Here is a 23,744-nt window from a genome sequence, read left to right as displayed (position 1 = left end):
CTGAGGTCCAGCAAGTGGAATTACAGTAAAGGAATCTTTCACATGTTCACTACAACCTTACAGATCTCCTCAGCTTTTGGCTGTATTTGCTGGTGTTTCTCGCCACCTAGTGGAGGGGATTGTGTATTACACATCAGAAACTAACGATAAGGTTCAAGCTAGGCTTGCACACTCACAAACCAAAACACATTCCTGAAAAAAGGTCAACATGTATTTGTGTTAATAATGGAAAAATACATTCATACAATTTGAAAACTGTTCAAAATAATATTCAAAGGATGTTTTTACTGCCACGTGATCAAAAACAAAATTGATTCTCCACTGTTGATGCTCCACACTATTGTGTGTGTGCGTGTGTACGTGTGTGTGTGTGTGTGTGTGTGTGTGTGTGTGTGTGTGTGTGTGTGTGTGTGTGTGTGTGTGTGTACATGTGTGTGTGTGTGTGTGTGTTTGTGCGTGTATGTGTGCATGCGTGCGTGTGCTTATTTGCTCTTTGAGCAAATGATTTGCTCTCTATCAGTGTTGGCTTCCTGTATGAAACTGTGGAGTCTCAATGTGCTGCAGAGTAGTCTCTGATGTGGCTCATTAGTTGTTGTTGTGGTAAACACACACACACACACACACACACACACACACACACACACACACACACACACACACACACACACACACACACACACACACACACACACACACACACACACACACACACACACACACACACACACACACATGCCTTCCTCATTCACTAGACTTCAGCAATACATCAGATAACTCAATAAGTCTGCTGACATAATTGTTGTGCTAGTACCTTCTTTAATCTTTCTTTAAAAAAATGATCACCGTACACCATCTAGCCAATGTGTTTATCTTCATGTTACCATGGTAACAGACATCGACATGCCACACACAGTTTGTGTCTGTGTCTGCTAGTTCTTTGAGGTGAGAACAGTGGCTGTCTTTGTTCCAATAGAGGAGTGTGAAACAGTGCTAATTAGCTGTCGTGTTGCTGGAAGGGCGAGAGGATTGTGCTCACTAAATGGTGAAAAGAAACTACATTCTTCACCATGTCTACTGTAGGAGAACCTTATATTTTGAGTGAGAGAGAAGTGAGAGAGAAGTGAGAGAGAGAAAGTCAGAGAGAGGTATTCCGTGAGACAATGTGTCTTAAAGACATGCTTTTAACGCGGTATGCAGAATGTGTCCTTCTCCTTTTAGTTGTTGGCTGTAGACCACCTACACTAACCCCCCTGTTGGGCAGACAGTAAAGGCCACTTGTAAAGTCTGTCACTTCAAATTAAACTAAGTGAGCATCCATTCTACACTTTCTCCAAGGAAGCCAAAGCGTAGTCTGCTGTACAATAAGCAAGCAACAAGTCAGATATTTCTCTGTGGTCTTCTGTGATCATCTGGGATTCCTTGTGATCATAACGTTGTCTGTCATGGTTAGTGTGATCCGGTAGGGTTATATCTCTGTAGGCTGATGTCCCTGTAGGGTTACGTCTCTGTAGGGTTGTGATCTAAGGGACTGTTAGGAGATCTGAGTCTGTATGTATCTAGCATCTCAGAGTAGGAGTGCTGATCTAGGAACAGGTTGCCCCTGTCCATATGATCTAGAAGGCAAAACTGATCCTAAGTCAGGTCTGCTACTCTGAGACGCTTGATACGTAAGGCCCCTGGTTAGGTCTTCTCTATTTAGTAGGTGTTGTGACGAGGATGGTGATATATGGCGAGGTAGGCAGTGTTTGTTCTGTGTCTAAATGAGGGTTGGTGAGTCATTGAGAGAGTGCAGGCTGTTGAGGCTGGCTGACTGACAGTATCGGTTTGACTCTGCCTGGAGAATTGAGCAGAGCAGAGCGACCTTCATATTCTCCTGTGGAAGATATCAGTCACACACACACAACTTACACCGGCTTATGTTTGTCTCTCTCTCTCTCTCTCTCTCTCTCTCTCTCTCTCTCTCTCTGTCTCTCTCTGTCTCTTTCTGTCTCTCTCTCTCTCTCTCTCTCTCTCTCTGTCTCTCTCTGTCTCTCTCTGTCTCTCTCTCTCTGTCTCTCTGTCTCTCTCTCTCTCTCTCTCTCTGTCTCTCTGTCTCTCTCTGTCTCTCTCTGTCTTTTTCTCTGTATTTGTATTTGTATTTGTCTCTGTTTCTGTCTCTGTATTTGTATTTGTCTCGGTTTCTGTTTCTGTCTTCTGTCTATGTCTCTTTTTCTGTTTCTGTCTTCTGTCTATGTCTCTTTTTCTGTTTCTGTCTTCTGTCTATGTCTCTTTTTCTGTTTCTGTCTTCTCTCTATGTCTCTTTTTCTGTTTCTGTCTTCTGTCTATGTCTCTTTTTCTGTCTCCGTTTCTGTCTCTGTCTCTGTCTCTGTATTTGTCTCTGTCTCTGTTTCTGTCTATGTCTCTTTTTCTGTCTCTGTCTCTGTCTCTGTATTTGTCTCTGTCAAAGTTTCTGTCTCTGTTATGTCTCTGTCTCTAATTCTGTGTATGTCTATGTCTCTCTCTAATTCTGTGTATGTCTGTCTCTGTCTCTGTCAGTCTATTTGTTTGTGTCTATGTCTGTCAATCTCTGTCTTTGTTTTTGTCTTTGTCTCTGTCTCTGTTTCTGTATCTGTATTAGTCTCTGAATCTCTCATTCTTGCCGTGTCTCGTACTTACGCTTTGTTTCACTGTGTTTCTCCCATGTGTGTGAAAGTTTAATTCAGTGAAACTAAAGGGCATTCTGAGTCATATTATTCACAATGAGCACAATATGTGTGTAGAGCAGAACTAGCTGGTTGACAGTGAGTGAAAATAGTGAATGTTGTGATAAACAGTAGTGGTTAGTAGAACACTGAAAAATATTTTTCCAAAAACCATTGTGACAATTTCTGTGGAATTACAGAATTATGTGCGATAATACAACGAGTGGTTCTAATCCTGAATGCTGATTGGTTAAAACCGCATTCCAGCCGGTGTCCATTCCACAAGCTATCACCAGCTAAATCTATGACGTTAAAATACCTATTTACTCTGTTCCATCTGACTGCGCAATCCACTGTCTAATCAGCCCAGCCAGGCAATTTATAAACGCCACTATAAAAAGCATTTAGACATTATCTCACATTTCTTTTAGACTAATATTTCGTTTTCAACAGCAGAAATTTGTATAAACCTTGCTGTCTGTCTCTCCCACATTTGCAACATTGTCTCAATATTCAAATTCAATCTCCAGCTGTCCCATAGTAATGAACATGTCGGGAGCCTGAATGAGACAGACAGACAGACAGACAGACAGACAGACAGACAGACAGACAGACAGACAGACAGACAGACAGACAGACAGACAGACAGACAGACAGACAGACAAATTGAAACAAAGTGCAGCTAGTTTGCAGTCTTTCAGCTTCAGTTTGAAGTGATTGTGTTAACCTTGTTGTTGGCTAGCTCCTCTGAACAACAGCGTCCTGACAAGAGAGCACATTTTCAATGTCAGGCGAAATCACGCCTCATTAGCTCATTGTGATGGATGTGTCCAAATAAATGTAATTAGAAAACAGCTTAAAAAATGCTAATGCAAATACTGTTGTTATTCTGGCTGCACTGATTGACGTGACTGTAAGTTAGCTAGGCTAGTTAGCAAGCACGGGATAAGAACGTTGCCAGCCAGAACGACTATGGAACATTTATAACGAACGACTGGGATACAGATACAAAACAAGCAGACTGAATGACTGGGTCACGTCTCAACGGCAGCAGCGTTCCTGTATTATCCCTCCCTCTGTCTCTATCTCGCTCTCTGCCCCCGCAGCTTAAGAGTTATTCAGACTCACTCAGATGCTGACACTGGCAGAGATATTAGATCAAAAAAGAAAGTGTGTGTGTGTGTGTGTGTGTGTGTGTGTGTGTGTGTGTGTGTGTGTGTGTGTGTGTGTGTGTGTGTGTGTGTGTGTGTGTGTGTGTGTGTGTGCGCATGCGCATGTCTGTAAGAAAGGAATGTTTTTGTGTGAATGTCTCCTAACATTGTCTGACATGCTGTATTGGAGTCTCTACTGTAGGTCTGTGGAGGTGAATTGATTCAGGTGAGTCTCTAGGTCTGTGGAGGTGGATTGATTCAGGTGAGTCTCTAGGTATGTGGAGGTGAATTGATTCAGGTGAGTCTCTAGGTCTGTGGAGGTGGATTGATTCAGGTGAGTCTCTAGGTATGTGGAGGTGAATTGATTCAGGTGAGTCTCTAGGTCTGTGGAGGTGGATTGATTCAGGTGAGTCTCTAGGTATGTGGAGGTGGATTGATTCAGGTGAGTCTCTAGGTCTGTGGAGGTGGATAGACTCACCTGAATCAATCCACCTCCACAGACCTAGAGACTCACCTGAATCACTAGGTCTGTGGAGGTGGATTGATTCAGGTGTCTGTCTCTAGGTCTGTGGAGGTGGATTGATTCAGGTGAGTCTCTAGGTCTGTGGAGGTGGATTGATTCAGGTGAGTCTCTAGGTATGTGGAGGTGAATTGATTCAGGTGAGTCTCTAGGTCTGTGGAGGTGGATTGATTCAGGTGAGTCTCTAGGTATGTGGAGGTGAATTGATTCAGGTGAGTCTCTAGGTCTGTGGAGGTGGATTGATTCAGGTGAGTCTCTAGGTATGTGGAGGTGGATTGATTCAGGTGAGTCTCTAGGTCTGTGGAGGTGGATAGACTCACCTGAATCAATCCACCTCCACAGACCTAGAGACTCACCTGAATCACTAGGTCTGTGGAGGTGGATTGATTCAGGTGTCTGTCTCTAGGTCTGTGGAGGTGGATTGATTCAGGTGAGTCTCTAGGTCTGTGGAGGTGGATTGATTCAGGTGTCTGTCTCTAGGTCTGTGGAGGTGGATTGATTCAGGTGAGTCTCTAGGTCTGTGGAGGTGGATTGATTCAGGTGTCTGTCTCTAGGTCTGTGGAGGGGAATTGATTCAGGTGAGTCTCTAGGTCTGTGGAGGTGGATTGATTCAGGTGTCTGTCTCTAGGTCTGTGGAGGTGGATTGATTCAGGTGAGTCTCTAGGTCTGTGGAGGTGGATTGATTCAGGTGTCTGTCTCTAGGTCTGTGGAGGTGGATTGATTCAGGTGAGTCTCTAGGTCTGTGGAGGTGGATTGATTCAGGTGTCTGTCTCTAGGTTTGTGGAAGTGGATTGATTCAGGTGAGTCTAGGTCTGTGGAGGTGGATTGATTCAGGTGTCTGTCTCTAGGTCTGTGGAGGGGAATTGATTCAGGTGTCTGTCTCTAGGTCTGTGGAAGGGGATTGATTCAGGTGAGTCTAGGTCTGTGGGGGTGGGGGGTTGATTCAGGAGAGTCTTTAGGTCTCTGTAGGTGAATTGATTCAGGTGCGTCTCTATGTCTGTGGAGGTGAATTGATTCAGGTGCATCTCTATGTCTGTGGAGGTGGATTGATTCAGATGAGTCTCTATGTCTGTGGGAGTGAAAAATAAATTGTTGAGTCACAAAACTTTGTTTTTAAATTGACCCTGGTCAACGTAGTCATCGCTGCATTTCTGGGAGCAATAACAATAACTGTCATCATCATCATCACCGCATCACCGTATTGCACTAATCACACACACGCACACACACACACACACACACACACACACACACACACACACACACACGCGCACACACACACACACACACACACACACACACACACACACACACACACACACACACACACACACACACACACACACACACACACACAAGAAACTGAATGACAGGCCATCATCAACCACCAGTGAGATGATGAGCTGCTGTGTCATTATGCAGTGTCTCACCATATTGGCCCTTAGTGGCCAGGCCACTCTAACATGGTGGGGAGCACACTGGTCCCTATGTGACAGGTATGTGTGGGCGTGTGTTTGTGCATGTGTTTGCGTGTGTGTTTGTGTAGTGTGTGTGTGTGTGTAGGTGGGTGTATCTAGTGGGTGGAGGGGTCTTCTCACACTCAGTCATGCCACTCACATAAACCATGGCCTTCCAGGAAGGAAGGGGCAGTTTTCAGTCACTACTTTACGTAACTATACCCCCAGAGGAGTAATGTCATCTATGGTCCCCCGAATCAAAACTGCCTCGCTTGCACTGCTCTGCGGCGTTGTGGAACTGAAACATTCTATTAATAAGCATGGTGACTGTGAGAGAGTGTGTGTGTCTGTGTGTGTATGTGTCCGTGTGTGTGTGTGTACGCAAACGTTTGTGAAAGGCGCAGCTTGAAAGTCCATCGAGCTGAGCAGAGGTGGTAAACCGGTAAAATGTGCACGTGGCTTGTGCCTCAAAAGAACTCATCCCACAGTAGTACGCTATGACACAGTAGTGTGTGTGGCAATGTTCATACTGTAAGAAATACCGGCACCATTACCGTAGGTGAAAGGTAATACAGTTACTATAGGATGACTAGTGTCTAACTTTGTTGTAAAGGTGAAAGAGTTCACCAGCACTAAGCGAATATTTTACATTTACATTTTAGTCATTTAGCAGACGCTCCTATTTAGAAAGGGAAAGGGGGATACCTAGTCAATTGTACAATTGAATGCATTCAACTGAAATGTGTCTTTCGCATTTAACCCAACCCCTCTGAATCAGAGGGGTGCAGGGGGTCAGTCGTCATCCATTAGAGCAACGTGCAGTTAGTGCATTCATCTTAAAGAGCGACTGCCCATAAAAAGCAACTAATCCCTTTCCAAACAGCATATGTGGCATCAAGATGAGTCAGAAACATTTATTTTAGTGTCAAGATTTACTACAAAGTGTAAATAGGATAATTTGGGTTATAAAGTCAGTCTCATCTAAAACAGAGTTTGGAACTTCAGTGTGTCACAATGAGTAAATGTAAATTGGGTTTGGATTACAATTGTCAACAAATCATGCCTCCTTTTGCCAAGCTCCATGTGCAAATCACCCCTCCGCCCTCTTCACTTTGCTTCACTGAATGGGGCTTTAACATCCCCAATGCATTTAAAGGATCCACAGCCAAAGTTCTATGGTTTGCATGCCCTGCCGAAGGACGCTAGTATATGGTCGAAATATGTGCTTGGAGTTCATCGGTCCCCAAGTCTGCACCAGTAACACTAGCTTGGTTTGCATTGACCGATGGTGGTGAGATACTAGAATATAATGCCCTCTCTGGTATAACTTAGATAATGTTATTGCTGGTTATGTAGCTAGGTAGCTATGTTTTGATAAAGCGAGGCAGGCTAGCTAATGTTAGCTAGCAAGGAAGGCTAGCTAACATTTTAGCTACCTCATTACAACTTAGTTAGGTCGTAGCTCATACAAGTGTATTGTGTATTGTCTAGATACTGCTGGTTACATAACATTATCATTTGATAATGCTAGTGAGACAGGCTAGCTAACGTTAGCTAGATAGCTAGATAGCTAACATTAGCCTACATATTGCATTTGCAAGTTAGTTCGTAACTCATACACGTGTATTCTGTATTGTCTAGGTCAAAACTAAATAATGGATGCAGCTATGGTGGTAGCTAACTCTTGTCTGAGTCTGACTAAAACAATGAACTAGGAGCAACAAACCGTAACGGCGGCACCAGCCTGAATCTAATCCAATTTGGAGCTACAGTCAGTCTACTTCTGTAAAGCATATAATGAACGTTTCCACTAGTTACCACAGCTACTGTCAAAATTGGCTATATCATAAAAATGTATTAAAACTAAAATTGAAGGTTAAGGTTAGGCATAAGGTTAGCAGTGTGATTCAGGTTAGGGTTAGGTTTAAAATAACATTTTAAGAAATTAAAGAAATAGGCTATGACTAAATATGACTTTTTGTTTGTGGTGACTAGTGACAACTTAGAATTAGGGATGACACTTGAATCAGTTTGGTGACATTTGACCTGGTCAATTCACCTTCATAAGGTTCCTACACCTCAGCCGGTTCCTCAGGCTCCCACGCCTCAGCCGGCTCCTCTGGCTTCTACGCCTCAGCCGCCTAGTCCAGGCCCGCCAAGCTCGCCCAAGTGTGACGCCGGGAGGCGACCCTGGGGGGGGTACTGTCACACCTGCTCCCGCTTCCCCTCTCTGGCTGCCCTTCATTACGCACACATGTCACCATCATTACGCACTCACTGGATTCACCTGGACTCCTTTACTGTGTTGATTGCCCGTCTATATCTGTCTGCTCCTCAGTTTGTTCCCCGTGTCAGCATTATTGTTGTTTTCCCCGATCCAGACGCTGTCCGTATTCTGTTCCTGTCCGTGTTTCGTTAAATGTTCATTCCCTGTACTTGCTTCTCGTCTCCAGCATCTGTCCTTACAGATAGGTTTAGGCGACTACATGATACTCTAATTTTCCCTATACCCATCATGAGGTTGCTACAACCTAGCCTGAGAATTAAAGTTTACAACGTAGGTCCACAGGTCGAGAGAAAATTGAGTAATCAAGGTGACAGACATTTACACATTTAATACCGCCATGCACAATCTTGCTTGCATCTAGCTGATCTAGGGTGTAATCACTAGTCCAACAGTTACAAACGAGAGTTTCCATTGGACAAATTCAGGTATGTTTATCCCCGTTTCGTTTAGTTTGCTTTCGTTTAAGAAACGTTTTTCAACAGAATTGGCGGAGTGAATACACCCGTGATCACACGCAAACACAGTTGACATTGCAGCCACATACAAATAGCATGATCTCTTTGATAGTTGGATAATTGCTTCTTGCATCTACGCGCTCTCCTCCTCTTAACTTTTCCCTTCGCTTGTGGACTTCAGTGCACAACACATCAGAAGTTTGTGACCAGGTGAAAAAAACTTTCCAAGCCAAACCTTCATATCATAACTACTAACCGCTACACACAGCCTACATTGTTGTCACCATATTAATCAAGTCAACATAGCTACTCGAACTAATAAGTTAGTAAACCCGCTACAATCATGCAGTACAGTATACAGTTAGCAGGCAGTTTAACCGTTACATTGGTGCACCCAGTTGGCATTAATTAATAAAACCATAAGCTTGCCTTGGAAGAGTTCCAGTGTTGAATAGCCATAGCCAGCTAGGTAACATAGCATCCCTCTCTGTTTGAGTCAGGTGTTTGAGTAGGCTAAACTAGCTAGGTGCATTCACTAGCTAAGTAAGTGAAAGTGAAAGTGAAAAAAATACAAAATAACTATTTCTCTCTCGCTTTTGCTTGTCTTTCATTTTTGAATAAATTAATTTGTTCAAAACTGTTCAACTATTGTCTTTTGAGTCAACTACTCACCACATTTTCTATACAGTACTGCAGTTCTAGCTAGCTGTAGCTTATGCTTTCAGTACTAGATTCATTCTTTGATCCTTTGATTGGGTGGACAACATGTCAGTTCATGCTGCACAAGCTCTGATAGGTTGGAGGACATCCTCCGAAAGTTGTCATAATTACTGTGTAAGTCTATGGAAGGGGGTCAGAACCACGAGCCTCATAGGTTTTGTACCGTAGTCAATGTACCCAGAGGAGGATGGAAACTACCTATCCTCGGCTACACCATGGTGTTACCTTAAATAGTGCTGTTGAGTCTACTGTACACCTTCATTGCAAAACAATGTGTTTTAATCAATTATTTGGTGGCATGTGAATATATTTAGTATAGTTTTCTCTTAAAAGGATACGTTTTTTGAATGTTTCACTAGTTTTATGAAATTCACTGAGGAGGATGGTCCTCCCCTTCCTCCTCTGAGGAGCCTCCACTGATGGGCTTGCATGTGAGTACTGTAAATCAGTGACCTCTTCCTAATGATGTTGATAAAGAGGGACAGATGCATTTTCGTGCCGTTTTGGCTTTTCCCCTGGCGATTCCATTCACAGAATCCTTCTGGTAGTCTCTCTCCCTGGGTGGCACCCGGTGGATTATGCCCACGCCCCCGGGCCTGGTCACGGATAGCGCAGATAAACGGCTAATCGGGTATCAAACCAGTGGAGGGGAAAAAGCGCCTCCGCTCTGTGTCTCATTCATTATTCACAGGCAGCAAATGAATTTGTTAAAGTGGGAACGCTCAATTATAGATGAGAGAGAGGGCAGGCAGAGAGAGAGAGGAGGGTGTAAATAGACAGGGGGGTAGAGAGAGTGAGAGAGAAGGGAGAGGGGGCAAGGAGTGAGAGGGGGAAAGAGAGAGAGAGAGAGAGAGAGAGAGAGAGAGAGAGAGAGAGAGAGAGAGAGAGGAGGGTGAGAAAGAAAGAAAGAACGAGAAAGAGAAAGGGGGAAGAGGCAGAAGAGTAAGGGGGTGTGATGAGTAGAACCCACCTAGTATGCAGCAGTTTTCTAGCATGTTAGTGAACAATGCAGCAGCTTTTATGAAACAGCTTTCACATGCACATACAAGCCAACAGAAATACAGCACACAGGCCAGAGAAACCTCCACAGCGTTAAATACGACTTTCATACTGCTCTTACATAGCCAGATTCAAACACCACACTTCTTCTCGCCAATACATAAACTCCCACCTGTAAACACAAACACACGTTAGTCCATCTGAGTCTTTCCTCTTTGAAAGTATTAACTAGAGATAATATGGAGATGGAGAAATCCAATGGAAGCCATTTTTATTGTTTAGATGAAGCCTTATAGACTGAGTCTAAGACCACCACATCCATATTATACAACATTCAAACATTATGTTAAAAGAGATTGTTTGGTAATGACTCCTGGTTCATTGTGGTTCACCTTTGTAATATTGGTGTTTACCCTTTACTATCTCTCTATGTGTTTCAACCTTGTCATACTGAAACAGCGTTTGATGTTCTGACTGATGTTGATCTCATAATTAGCCTAGTTATCAGTGGGTCAGCGTGTTCTGAAACCAGGGCACACAACTTCTCCACATTCAGCATTTTAAATAGAAATGTCACACACACACACACACACACACACACACACACACACACACACACACACACACACACACACACACACACACACACACACACACACACACACACACACACACACACACACACACACACACACACACACACACACACACACATAGTATCAAAGAGCAGAGTGAAGTAATCATAAGTGCAGAAAACTTTGTGGTGAGGAGGATGTGAATATCTCTCTTGCGCTTTCTCCATTTCTATCTCTTTCTTTTTGATACACACACTCTCTCTCTCTCTCTCTCTCTCTCTCTCTTTCTCTGGCAGTGCATTGTAAGGATTTCTCAAACTGCACTCATTCAGCGGGTGCCCCAGAAACATAGATATTCAGAGATAAAGACACTTTCTCTCTCTCTCTCTCTCTCTCTCTCTCTCTCTCTCTCTCTCTCTATCCAGGTTGGATTTCTTTGAATGGGCTTTGTATCCTGCTAAAAACCTTCAATGCAATGTCTGCTTGTGATGATGATCATCTGATGTATCCTAGATCTGTCTCCCCACCCACCCACCCACCCACCCACCCACACACACACACACACACACACACACACACACACACACACACACACACACACACACACACACACACACGGGTTGTTCCACAGCATGATGCATACATTCAATCACAACTGAAACACAACAAACACGTTGATTGATTGTTCTTCAAAATTGTTTTTACTTTGTCAAATTACATGGAGTGTAGGAAACAGAAAAACCTTCCTAATATTGAGTTGCACCACCTTTTCCCTCAGAACAGCCTCAATTCGTCGAGGCATGGACTCTACAAGGTGTTGAAAGCATTCCACAGGGATGCTGACCCATGTTGACTACAATGCTTCCCACAGTTGTGTGAAGTTGTCTGGATGTCCTTTGGGTGGTGGACCATTCTTGATACAAACAGGAAACTGTTGAGCGTGAAAAACCCAGCAGCATTGCTGTTTTTGACACACTCAAACCAGTGCGCCTGGCACATACTACCATATCCTGTTCAAATGCACTTAAATATTTTGTCTTGCCCATTCACCCTCTGAATGGCACACATATACAATCCATGTCTCAATTGTCTCAAGGCTTTAAAATCCTTCTCTACCCTGTCTCCTCCACTTCATCTACACTAATTGAAGTGGATTTAACAAGTAACATCAATGTGGGGATTATAGATTTCACCTGGATTCACCTGGTCAGTCTATGTCATGGAAAGAACAGGTGTTCCTAATGATTTGTACACTTAGTACACACCTTATCTTTTCCATCTCTCTCTCTCTCTCTCTCTCTCTCTCTGATTGAGTGTGTGTTGGTGTGTGTGAGTGTGTTTGAAGTGAGTCAGACCTAAACCAGGCTGGTCTGTGTGTGGGATGTATCCAGATGGCAGGCCGCACAAATATCACTGTGATAATGAGAAGAACGAGACTGACAAAACACAGGTAGGGCTAACACACACACACACATGTACGCACACACGTGCATACACACACACGCAGGCACACACACACCAACCAAACACACACAAACCAAGTAAGTATTCAGACCCTTTGCTATTAGACTCAAAATTCAGCTCAGGTGCATCCTATTTCCATTGATCATCCTTTTTTAACCTTTATTTAACTAGGCAAGTCAGTTAAGAAAAAAATTGCATTTTACAATGACGGCCAACCTTATATATACAGTTGAAATCAGAAGTTTACATACACCTTAGCCAAGTACATTTAAACTCAGTTTTTCACAATTCATGACATTTAATCCTAGTAAAAAATCCCTGTTTTAGGTCAGTTAGGATCACCACTTTATTTTAAGAATGTGAAATGTCAGAATAAAAGTAGAGAGATTGATTTATTTCAGCTTTTATTTCTTTCATCACATTCCCAGTGGATCAGAAGGTTACATACACTTAATTAGTATTTGGTAGCATTGCCTTTAAATTGTTTTACTTGGGTGTAACGGCTGTCTATGGAAGAAGTGGACCAAAATGCGGCGGAGTTAGGGTTCGTCATATTTAATGTCACGAACACTATGCATTTACAAAAACAACAAAAACTGACAGCCAACACAGTCCTGTCAGGTGCAACCACATTGACAAGCACAATTACCCACAAAACACAAAGGAAACGTAGGCAACTTATGTGTGACTCCCAATCAACCACAACCCTCTACAGCTGTGCTTGATTGGAAGTCACACGGCCAAAATCAATGAAACAATAAAAAACACACACTCCCTTCTGCCACGTCCTGACCCAACTACACCCTCTACTGGTCAGGACGTGACAGTACCCCCCCCTCAAGGTGCAGACCCCGGGATGCACCTAAAAAAAGAACACACAAGAAAATCCCCAATACCCCGACAAAAAATAACCCCTAAACAATAAGGGAGGGAAGGGAGGGTGGCTGCCGTCACCGACGGCACTGTGCTACACCCTCCCTCCCCAACCCACTTATCCTGGAGGTGGCTCAGGTGCAGGACGTGGACCTCGCTCCACCTTCGGCGTCGCCCACTTTGGTGGCGCCGATAGCTGCGCCGGGCAGACCGGCCACTCGAGCTGACCCTGGCAGACAGACCACTCGGGCTGGGCCGGAGGACTGGAGGGCCACTCGGGCTGGGCCGGAGGACAGGAGGGCCCCTCGGGCTGGGCCGGAGGGCAGGAGGGCCCCTCGGGCTGGACCGGAGGGCAGGAGGGCCCCTCGGGCTGGACTGGAGAGCAGGAGGGCCACTCGGGCTGGGCCGGAGAGCAGGAGGGCCTCTCGGGCTGGGCCGGAGGGCAGGAGGGCCCCTCGGGCTGGGCCGGAGGGCAGGAGGGCCCCTCGGGCTGGACCGGAGAGCAGGAGGGCCACTCGGGCTGGGCCGGAGGACAGGCAGGGCACCCTGGCAGATCCTGGCAGGCGGGCCACTCCGGCAGCTCCGGGCAGTCTGGCCACTCGGGCAGTTCAGGGCAGTCTGGCCACTCGGGCAGTTCAGGGCAGTCTGGCCACTCGGGCAGTTCAGGGCAGTCTGGCCACTCGGGCAGTTCAGGGCAGTCTGGCCACTCGGGCAGTTCAGGGCAGTCTGGCCACTCTGGCAGTTCAGGGCAGTCTGGCCACTCCGGCAGTTCAGGGCAGTCTGGCCACTCCGGCAGTTCAGGGCAGTCTGGCCACTCCGGCAGTTCAGGGCAGTCTGACGACTGTTGACTGGCGGGCAGCTCTGATGACTGTTGACTGGCGGGCAGCTCTGACGACTGTTGACTGGCGGGCAGCTCTGGTGACTGTTGACTGGCGGGCAGCTCTGGTGACAGTTGACTGGCGGGCAGCTCTGGTAACTGTGGCAGTTCCGGGCAGTCTGGCCACTCTGGCAGTTCCGGCTCAGGATTCACCAGGCTGGGGAGACATAACGGAGCCCTGGCTCTGGGCGCAGGCCCTGGACTCACCAGTCTGGGAAGACCCGCTGGAGGCCTGGTTTGAGGAGGTGGCACAGGAGAGACCAGGGTGGAGAGACCCACTGGAGGACTGGTCTGCGGAGGAGACACGGGCTTGACCAGGATAGGGAGACCCACTGGAGGACTGGTCCGTGGAGGAGGCACGGGCTTGACCAGGATAGGGAGACCCATTGGAGTACTGGTCCGTGGAGGAGACACGGGCTTGACCAGGATAGGAAGACATGCAGGAGGCTTGGTTCTGGGCGTAGGCACAGGACGTGCAGGGCTGGGAAGACATACAGGAGGCCTGTTTCTGGGTGCAGGCACAGTCTTTACCAGACAACCAGCACGCACCTCAGGACGAGTATGGAGAGCTGCCTCAGGTGACATCATTCCCACGACACGCTCATTAGGGCGAATGCCGTACTTAATGCACCATACTAGCAGCTCTCTCATCTCTCTCTCTCCTAATTTCCCCATTAATCCCGTCACAGTCTCTGTCTCATATCCCTCGCTCACCTCCAATGTCATCCCGACTGGCTCTGGTTCCGACCTCAGCTCCACCGACTGTCCCGTGTGCCCCCCCCAAAAAAATTATTACGGCTGCCTCTCGCGCTCGTTGTGCTCTCTCTCCTCGTAATAGCGCCTCTCCGCTCTCGCCGCTTCAATCTCCCACTGCGGGAGGCGATATTCCCCAGCCTGAGTCCATGGTCCCTCTCCGTCCAGGATCTGTTCCCAAGTCCATTGGTCCATAACGCTGTACTCCTGCTGCTCCTTCCTCTTACGCCGCTTGGTCCGGGTTTGGTGGGTAATTCTGTAACGGCTGTCTATGGAAGAAGTGGACCAAAATGCGGCGGAGTTAGGGTTCGTCATATTTAATGTCACGAACACTATGCATTTACAAAAACAACAAAAACTGACAGCCAACACAGTCCTGTCAGGTGCAACCACATTGACAAGCACAATTACCCACGAAACACAAAGGAAACGTAGGCAACTTATGTGTGACTCCCAATCAACCACAACCCTCTACAGCTGTGCTTGATTGGAAGTCACACGGCCAAAATCAATGAAACAATAAAAAACACACACTCCCTTCTGCCACGTCCTGACCCAACTACACCCTCTACTGGTCAGGACGTGACATTGGGTCAAACGTTTCAGGTAGCCTTCCACAAGCTTCCCACAATAAGTTGGGTGAATTTTGGCCCATTCCTCCTGACAGAGCTGCAGTAACTGACTCAGGTTTGTAGGCCTCCTTGCTCGCACACGCTTTCTCAGCTCTGCCCATAACTTTTCTATACGATTGAGGACAGGGCTTTGTGATGGCCACTCCAATATCTTGACTTTGTTGTCTTTAAGTCATTTTGCCACAACTTTGGAAGTATTCTTGGGGTCATTGTCCATTTGGAAGACCCATTTATGACCAAACTTTTACTTCCTGACTGATGTCTTGAGATGTTGTATCATGACAAGGTGTAGTACTGAAACTACCGAGGTTACCTAGCCAGCTACACGTTCAAAGTCAACAACGCAGCCACTGCTAGCTAGCCTACTCCACCAGCCAGCAGTACTGTATCATTTTAGTCAATAACATTTTTGCAACGTAAGCTTAACTTCCTGAACATTCGAGACGTGTAGTCCACTTGTCACTCCAATCTCATTTGCATTAGCGTAGCCTCTTCTGTAGCTTGTCTACTATGTGTCTGCCTATCCCTGTTCTCTCTCCTCTGCACAGGCCATACAAACGCTCCACACCGCGTGGCCGCTGCCACTCTAACCTGGTGGTCCCAGCGCGCACGACCCACGTGGAGTTCCAGGTCTCCGGCAGCCTCTGAAACTGCCGGTCTGCGGCCAACAAGGCTGAGTTACCCTCCAGTCCCTAGACTTCCTGGCGCTGACGGAAACATGGATCACCACAGATAACACTGCTACTCCTACTGCTCTCTCCTCGTCTGACTACGTGTTCTCGCATACCCCTAGAGCATCGAGCCAGCGGGGTGGTGGCACTGGAATCCTCATCTCTCCCAAGTGGACATTCTCTCTTTCTCCCCTGACCCATCTGTCTATCTCCTCATTTGAATTCCATGCTGTCACAGTTACCAGCCCTTTCAAGCTTAACATCCTTATCATTTATCGCCCTCCAGGTTCCCTTGGAGAGTTCATCAATGAGCTTGACGCCTTGATAAGTTCCTTTCCTGAGGATGGCTCACCTCTCACAGTTCTGGGTGACTTTAACCTCCCCACGTCTACCTTCGACTCATTCCTCTCTGCCTCCTTCTTTCCACTCCTCTCCTCTTTCGACCTCACCCTCTCACCTTCCCCCCCTACTCACAAGGCAGGCAATACGCTTGACCTCATCTTTACTAGATGCTGTTCTTCCACTAATCTCATTGCAACTCCCCTCCAAGTCTCCGACCACTACCTTGTATCCTTTTCCCTCTCGCTCTCATCCAACACTTCTCACTCTCCCCTACTCGGATGGTATTGCGCCGTCCCAACCTTCGCTCTCTCTCTCCCGCTACTCTCTCCTCTTCCATCCTATCATCTCTTCCCTCTGCTCAAACCTTCTCCAACCTATCTCCTGATTCTGCCTCCTCAACCCTCCTCTCCTCCCTCTCTGCATCCTTTGATTTCCTCTGTCCCCTATCCTCCAGGCCGGCTCGGTCCTCCCCTCCTGCTCCGTGGCTCGACGACTCACTGCGAGCTCACAGAACAGGGCTCCGGGCAGCCGAGCGGAAATGGAGGAAAACTCGCCTCCCCTGCGGACCTGGCATCCTTTCACTCCCTCCTCTCTACATTTTCCTCTTCTGTCTCGGCTGCTAAAGCCACTTTCTACCACTCTAAACTCCAAGCATCTGCCTCTAACCCTAGGAAGCTCTTTGCTACCTTCTCCTCCCTCCTGAATCCTCCTCCCCCTCCCCCCCTCCTCCCTCTCTGCGGATGACTTCGTCAACCATTTTGAAAAGAAGGTTGACGACATCCGATCCTCGTTTGCTAAGTCAAACGACACTGCTGGTCCTGCTCACACTGCCCTACCCTGTGCTTTGACCTCTTTCTCCCCTCTCTCTCCAGATGAAATCTCGCGTCTTGTGACGGCCGGCCGCCCAACAACCTGCCCACTTGACCCTATCCCCTCCTCTCTTCTCCAGACCATTTCCGGAGACCTTCTCCCCTACCTCACCTCGCTCATCAACGCATCCTTGACCGCGGGCTACGTCCCTTCCGTCTTCAAGAGAGCGAGAGTTGCACCCCTTCTGAAAAAACCTACACTCGATCCCTCCGATGTCAACAACTACAGACCAGTATCCCTTTCCTTTCTCTCCAAAACTCTTGAACGCGCCGTCCTTGGCCAGCTCTCTTGCTATCTCTCTCAGAATGACCTTCTTGATCCTAATCAGTCAGGTTTCAAGACTGGGCATTCAACTGAGACTGCTCTTCTCTGTGTCACGGAGGCTCTCCGCACTGCTAAAGCTAACTCTCTCTCCTCTGCTCTCATCCTTCTAGACCTATCTGCTGCCTTTGATACCGTGAACCATCAGATCCTCCTCTCCACCCTCTCCGAGCTGGGCATCTCCGGCACCGCGCACGCTTGGATTGCGTCCTACCTGACAGGTCGCTCCTACCAGGTGGCGTGGCGAGAATCTGTCTCCGCACCACGTGCTCTCACCACTGGTGTCCCCCAGGGCTCTGTTCTTGGCCCGCTCCTATTCTCGCTATACACCAAGTCACTTGGCTCTGTCATATCCTCACATGGTCTCTCATATCATTGCTATGCAGATGACACACAATTAATCTTCTCCTTTCCCCCTTCTGACAACCAGGTGGCGAATCGCATCTCTGCATGTCTGGCAGACATATCAGTGTGGATGACGGATCACCACCTCAAGCTGAACCTCGGCAAGACGGAGCTGCTCTTCCTCCCGGGGAAGGACTGCCCGTTCCATGATCTCGCCATCACGGTTGACAACTCCCTTGTGTCCTCCTCCCAGAGTGCTAAGAGCCTTGGCGTGACCCTGGACAACACCCTGTCGTTCTCCACCAACATCAAGGCGGTGACCCGATCCTGTAGGTTCATGCTCTACAACATTCGCAGAGTACGACCCTGCCTCACACAGGAAGCGGCGCAGGTCTTAATCCAGGCACTTGTCATCTCCCGTCTGGATTATTGCAACTCGCTGTTGGCTGGGCTCCCTGCCTGTGCCATTAAACCCCTACAACTCATCCAGAATGCCGCAGCCCGTCTGGTGTTCAACCTTCCCAAGTTCTCTCACGTCACCCCGCTCCTCCGCTCTCTCCACTGGCTTCCAGTCGAAGCTCGCATCCGCTACAAGACCATGGTGCTTGCCTACGGAGCTGTGAGGGGAACAGCACCTCCGTACCTTCAGGCTCTGATCAGGCCCTACACCCAAACAAGGGCACTCCGTTCATCCACCTCTGGCCTGCTCGCCTCCCTACCTCTGAGGAAGCACAGTTCCCGCTCAGCCCAGTCAAAACTGTTCGCTGCTCTGGCACCCCAATGGTGGAACAAGCTCCCTCACGACGCCAGGACAGCGGAGTCAATCACCACCTTCCGGAGACACCTGAAACCCCACCTCTTCAAGGAATACCTGGGATAGGATAAAGTAATCCTTCTAACCCCCCCCTTAAAAGATTTAGATGCACTATTGTAAGTGGTTGTTCCACTGGATATTATAGGTGAATGCACCAATTTGTAAGTCGCTCTGGATAAGAGCGTCTGCTAAATGTCTAAAATGTAAAATGTAAATGTTGCTTCAATATATCCACATAATTTTTCTCCCTCATGATGCCATCTATTTTGTGAAGTGCACCAGTCCCTCCTGCAGCAAAGCACCCCCAACATGATGCTGCCACCCACGTACTTCACGATTGTGATGGTGTTCTTCAGCTTGCAAGCATCCCCTTTTTCCTCCAAACATAACGATGGTCGTTATGGCCAAACAGTTATATTTTTGTTTCATCAGACCAGAGGACATTTCTCCAAAAAGTACGATCTTTGTCCCCATGTGCAGTTGCAAACCGTAGTCTGGCATTTTTATGGCGGTTTTGGAGCAGCGGCTTCTTCCTTGCTGAGCGGCCTTTCAGGTTATGTTGACATAGGACTCATTTTACTGTGGATATAGATACTTTTGTACCTGTTTCCTCCAGCATCTTCACACGGTCCTTTGTTGTTGTTCTGGGATTGATTTGCACTTTTCGCAACAAAGTACGTTCATCTCTAGGAGACAGAACGCGTCTCCTTCCTGAGCGGTATGACGGCTGTGTGGTCCCATGGTGTTTAAACTTGCGTACTATTGTTTGTACAGATGAACGTGGTACCTTCAGGCGTTTGGAAATTGCTACCAAGGATGAACCAGACTTGTGGAGGTCTACCATTTTTTTCCGAGGTCTTGAAATACCTCCACAGGTACACCTCCAATTGACAAAAAATGTCAATTAGCCTTTCAGAAGCTTCTAAAGCCATGGCAACATTTTCTGGAATTTTCCAAGCTGTTTAAAGGCACAGTCAACTTAGTGTATGTAAACTTCTGACCACCTGGAATTGTGATATAGTGAATTATAAGTGAAGTAATCTGTCTGTAAACAATTGTTGGAAAAATGACCTGTGTCATGCACAAAGTAGATATCCTAACCGACTTGCCAAAACTATAGTTTGTTAACAAGGAATTTGTGGAGTGGTTGAAAAACGAGTATTAATGACTCCAACCTAAGTGTATGTAATCTTCCGACTTCAACTGTATATCCTTGACATGTTTCTACAACTTAATTGGAGTCCACCTGTGGTAAAATAAATAAATTGGACATGATTTGGAAAGGCACACACCTGTCTATATAAGCTCCAACAGTTGACAGTGCAAGTCAGAGAAAACCCCCAGCTATGAGGTCAAAGAAATTCTCCGTAGAGGTCCGAGACATGATTGTGTCGAGGCACAGATCTGGGGACAGATACCAAAAAATGTCTGCAGCATTGAATGTCCCCAAGAACACAGTGGCCTCAATCATTCTTAAATGGAAGAAGTTTGGAACCACCAAGACTCTTCCTAGAGCCAGCCAAACTAAGCAATTGGGGGAGAAGGACCTTGATCAGGGCGGTGACCAAGAACCCAATGGTCACGATGGTCACTCTGACAGAGCTGCAGAGTTCCAATGTGGAGACGGGAGAAACTTCCAGAAGGACAACCATCTCTGCAGCACTCCACCAGTCAGGCCTTTATGTTAGAATGGCCAGACGGAAGCCCACTTGGAGTTTGCCAAAAGGCACGTAAAGACTCTCAACAAGATTCTCTGGTTTGATGAAACCAAGATTGAACTCTGGCCTGAATGCCAAGTGTCACATCTGGAGGAAACCTGGTACCATCCCTACTGTCAATCATGGTGGTGGCAGCATCATGCTGTGGTGATGTTTTTCAGTGACAGGGACTGGGAGACATCAGGATCGAGGCAAAGATGCATGGCGCAAAGTACAGAAAGATCCTTGATGAAAACCTGCTCCAGAGCACTCAGGACCTCATACTGGGGTGAAGGTTGACCTTCCAACAGGACAACGACCCTAAGCACACTGCCAAGACAATGCAGGAGTGGCTTCGGGACAAGTCTCTGAATGTCCTTGAGTGGCCCAGCCAGAGCCTGAACTTGAACCCAATCGAACATCTCTGGAGAGACCTGAAAATAGCTGTGCAACAACGCTCCCAATCCATCCTGACAGAGCTGGATCTGAGAGGATCTGAGAGGAGAGGATTTGTTTAAAAAAAATAATAATAATATTTAACTAGGCAAGTCAATTAAGAACAAATTTGTATTTACAATGATGGCCTGTAGATCTGTAGAGAAGAATGGGAGAACCTCCCCAAATACAGGTGTGCCAAGCTTGTAGCGTTATACCCAAAAAGACTCGATGCTGTAATCACTGCCAAAGGCACTTCAACAAAGTACTGAGTAAACGGTCTGAATACTTATGTAAATGTGATATTTCTGTTTTTTATTTGTAAAACATTTACAAAAATGTCTAAAAACCTGTTTTTTCTTTGTCGTTATGGGTTATTTTGTGTAGATTAATGAGGGATTTTTTAAAATACATTTTAGAACAAGGTTGTAACGTAACAAAATGTGGAAAAAGTCAAGAGGTCTGAATACCTTCTGAATGCACTGTGCATAGTGCTTTTGATGGAGGTTGGTGTGCAGAGGTGTGACCATGTCAGATTGTGACTGATCGTCTCTTACATAACAGTTTTCACAAATCATAATGATGACAAAAGAGGTGTTGTGCAGCCTCTGGATGAAGTTGCCCTTAAGCACAGATATAGGATCTGCCTCAACCTAAACCATTAGGAAGGAAAACGCTAAGCTGACCTTAAATCAGTTTCAATTTAAACAGTCCCGAGAGATCATCACTAGGGTCCGGGGTCTCCCTGAGATAGCCGTTGCCATAGAAACAGCAGTACTGTGATCTTACATTGACACCTCTCTCTTTCCTTGCCAGACTCTCAGGAGTTACATAGTGTGAACGCTGCAGCGAGATCTTGTTATTTATTTCATTTCCTTACTAGTCACAAGTGTAGCCTGTCATTCTCTCTCTCTCTCTCTCTCTCTCTCTCTCTCTCTCTCTCTACAGTAAACATTACACTCACAAAAGTTCCAAAATAATAAACACATTTAAAATGGCATATTATGGCATTTGTAACGATGTGCAAATAGTTCAAGTACAATAAACATACATTTTCAATTTAAAAAAATTATAATTTAATTTCACCTTTATTTAATAATCAGGTAGGCTAGTTGAGAACAAGTTCTCATTTACAATAAATATGGGTTGTATTTACAGTGGTGTTTGTTCTTCACTGGTTGCCCTTTTCTTGTGGCATCTGGTCACAAATATTGCTGCTGTGATTGCACACTGTGGTATTTCACCCAATAGATATGGGAGTTTATCAAAATTGGATTTGTTTTTTCAAATTCTTTGTAGGTTTATGTAATCTGAGGGAAATATGTGTCTCTAATATGGTCATATTTGGCAGGAGGTTAGGAAGTGCAGCTCAGTTTCCACCTCATTTTGCGAGCATTGTGCACATAGCCTGTCTTCTCTTGAGAGTGCCAGGTCTGCGTACGGCGGCCTTTCTCAATAGCAAGGCTATGCTCACTGAATATGTACAAAGTCAAAGATATCATTCATTTTTTGTCAGTCACAGTGGTCAGGTATTCTGCCACTGTGTACACTCTTTTTACGACCAAATAGCATTCTAGTTTGCTCTGGGGTTTTTTGTAAATTCTTTCCAATGTGTCAAGTAATTATCTTTTTGTTTTCTCATAATTTGGTTGGGTCTAATTGTGTTGCTGTCCTGGGGCTCTTTGGGGTCTGTTTGTGTTTGAGAACAGAGCCCCAGAGCTAGCTTGCTTAGGGGACTCTTCTCCAGGTTCATCTCTCTGTAGGTGATGGCTTTGTTATGAAAGGTTTGGGAATCGCTTCCTTTTCGGTGGTTGTAGAATTTAACAGCTATTTTCTGGATTTTGATAATTAGCGGGTATCGGCCTAATTCTGTTCTGCATGCATTATTTGGTGTTTTACGTTGTACACGGACAAGATCTTTGTGAATTCTTGGTTGGTGAGAGGACCCCAGACCTCACAATCATGAAGGACAATGGGTTCTCTCTCTCTCTTTCTTTCTTTCTTTCTTTCTTTCTTTCTTTCTTTCTTTCTTTCTTTCTTTCTTTCTTTCTTTCTTTCTTTCTTTCTTTCTTTCTTTCTTTCTTTCTTTCTTTCTTTCTCACACTCTTTCTATCTCTCTCTCTCTCTACATAATCACTCTCACACACCATCACTCTTCTGCAAACATAATTCTCTCCTCTCATACACACAAACTTGGTGCCTCTCTTTATTAAACGCTATAGACACAATCTCTGTGTCTCTGATCACACAATAAAGTACACAAGAGATGCTCTCACAATCCAGTCACCCTCCACTCTTTTCTGGGACCCTTGCTCACTGATTCGTGTGTTTTTGTCTGTGTATGCACACGTGTGTGTGTGCATGTGCATGTGTGTGTGTCTGGGTGCTGCCTATGATCATGGCAAAGCTACATGCCCTCAACTGCCTCTGTAGCAGAGCCCCCATGATGGATATTGCAGCATTCATCAGCTAATTCCTCAGAGGTGATCTGTTATAGTGACGGGGCTGCAGTATTTTTAGATGGAGAGAGAAAGGACAGATAGTAAAACTGGAAGAAAACAGAGAGAAAGAGACACAGAGAGAGAGAGGATAGAGAGAGAAATAACAGATAGTAAAACAGGAGAGAGAAAGAAATGTACCAGATGCTCTGCAGGCTCTGCTCACACTTACTGGTCTGAGGCCAAACCACACGACTAACAACATTGGACACTTTATAGAACACATGGCCTTCACTATGTCAACCTGGAATATCCAAGGCCTGAGGTCATCTGCCTTTGGCCTAAAGAGCAGGAACCTGGACTTCAT

Source organism: Salmo salar, chromosome ssa13, assembly GCF_905237065.1.
Source record: "Salmo salar chromosome ssa13, Ssal_v3.1, whole genome shotgun sequence".
In the NCBI taxonomy this organism is placed as follows: domain Eukaryota; kingdom Metazoa; phylum Chordata; class Actinopteri; order Salmoniformes; family Salmonidae; genus Salmo; species Salmo salar.
The sequence above is the reverse complement of the archived record's forward strand: the minus strand, read 5'-3'. Positions refer to the sequence as shown.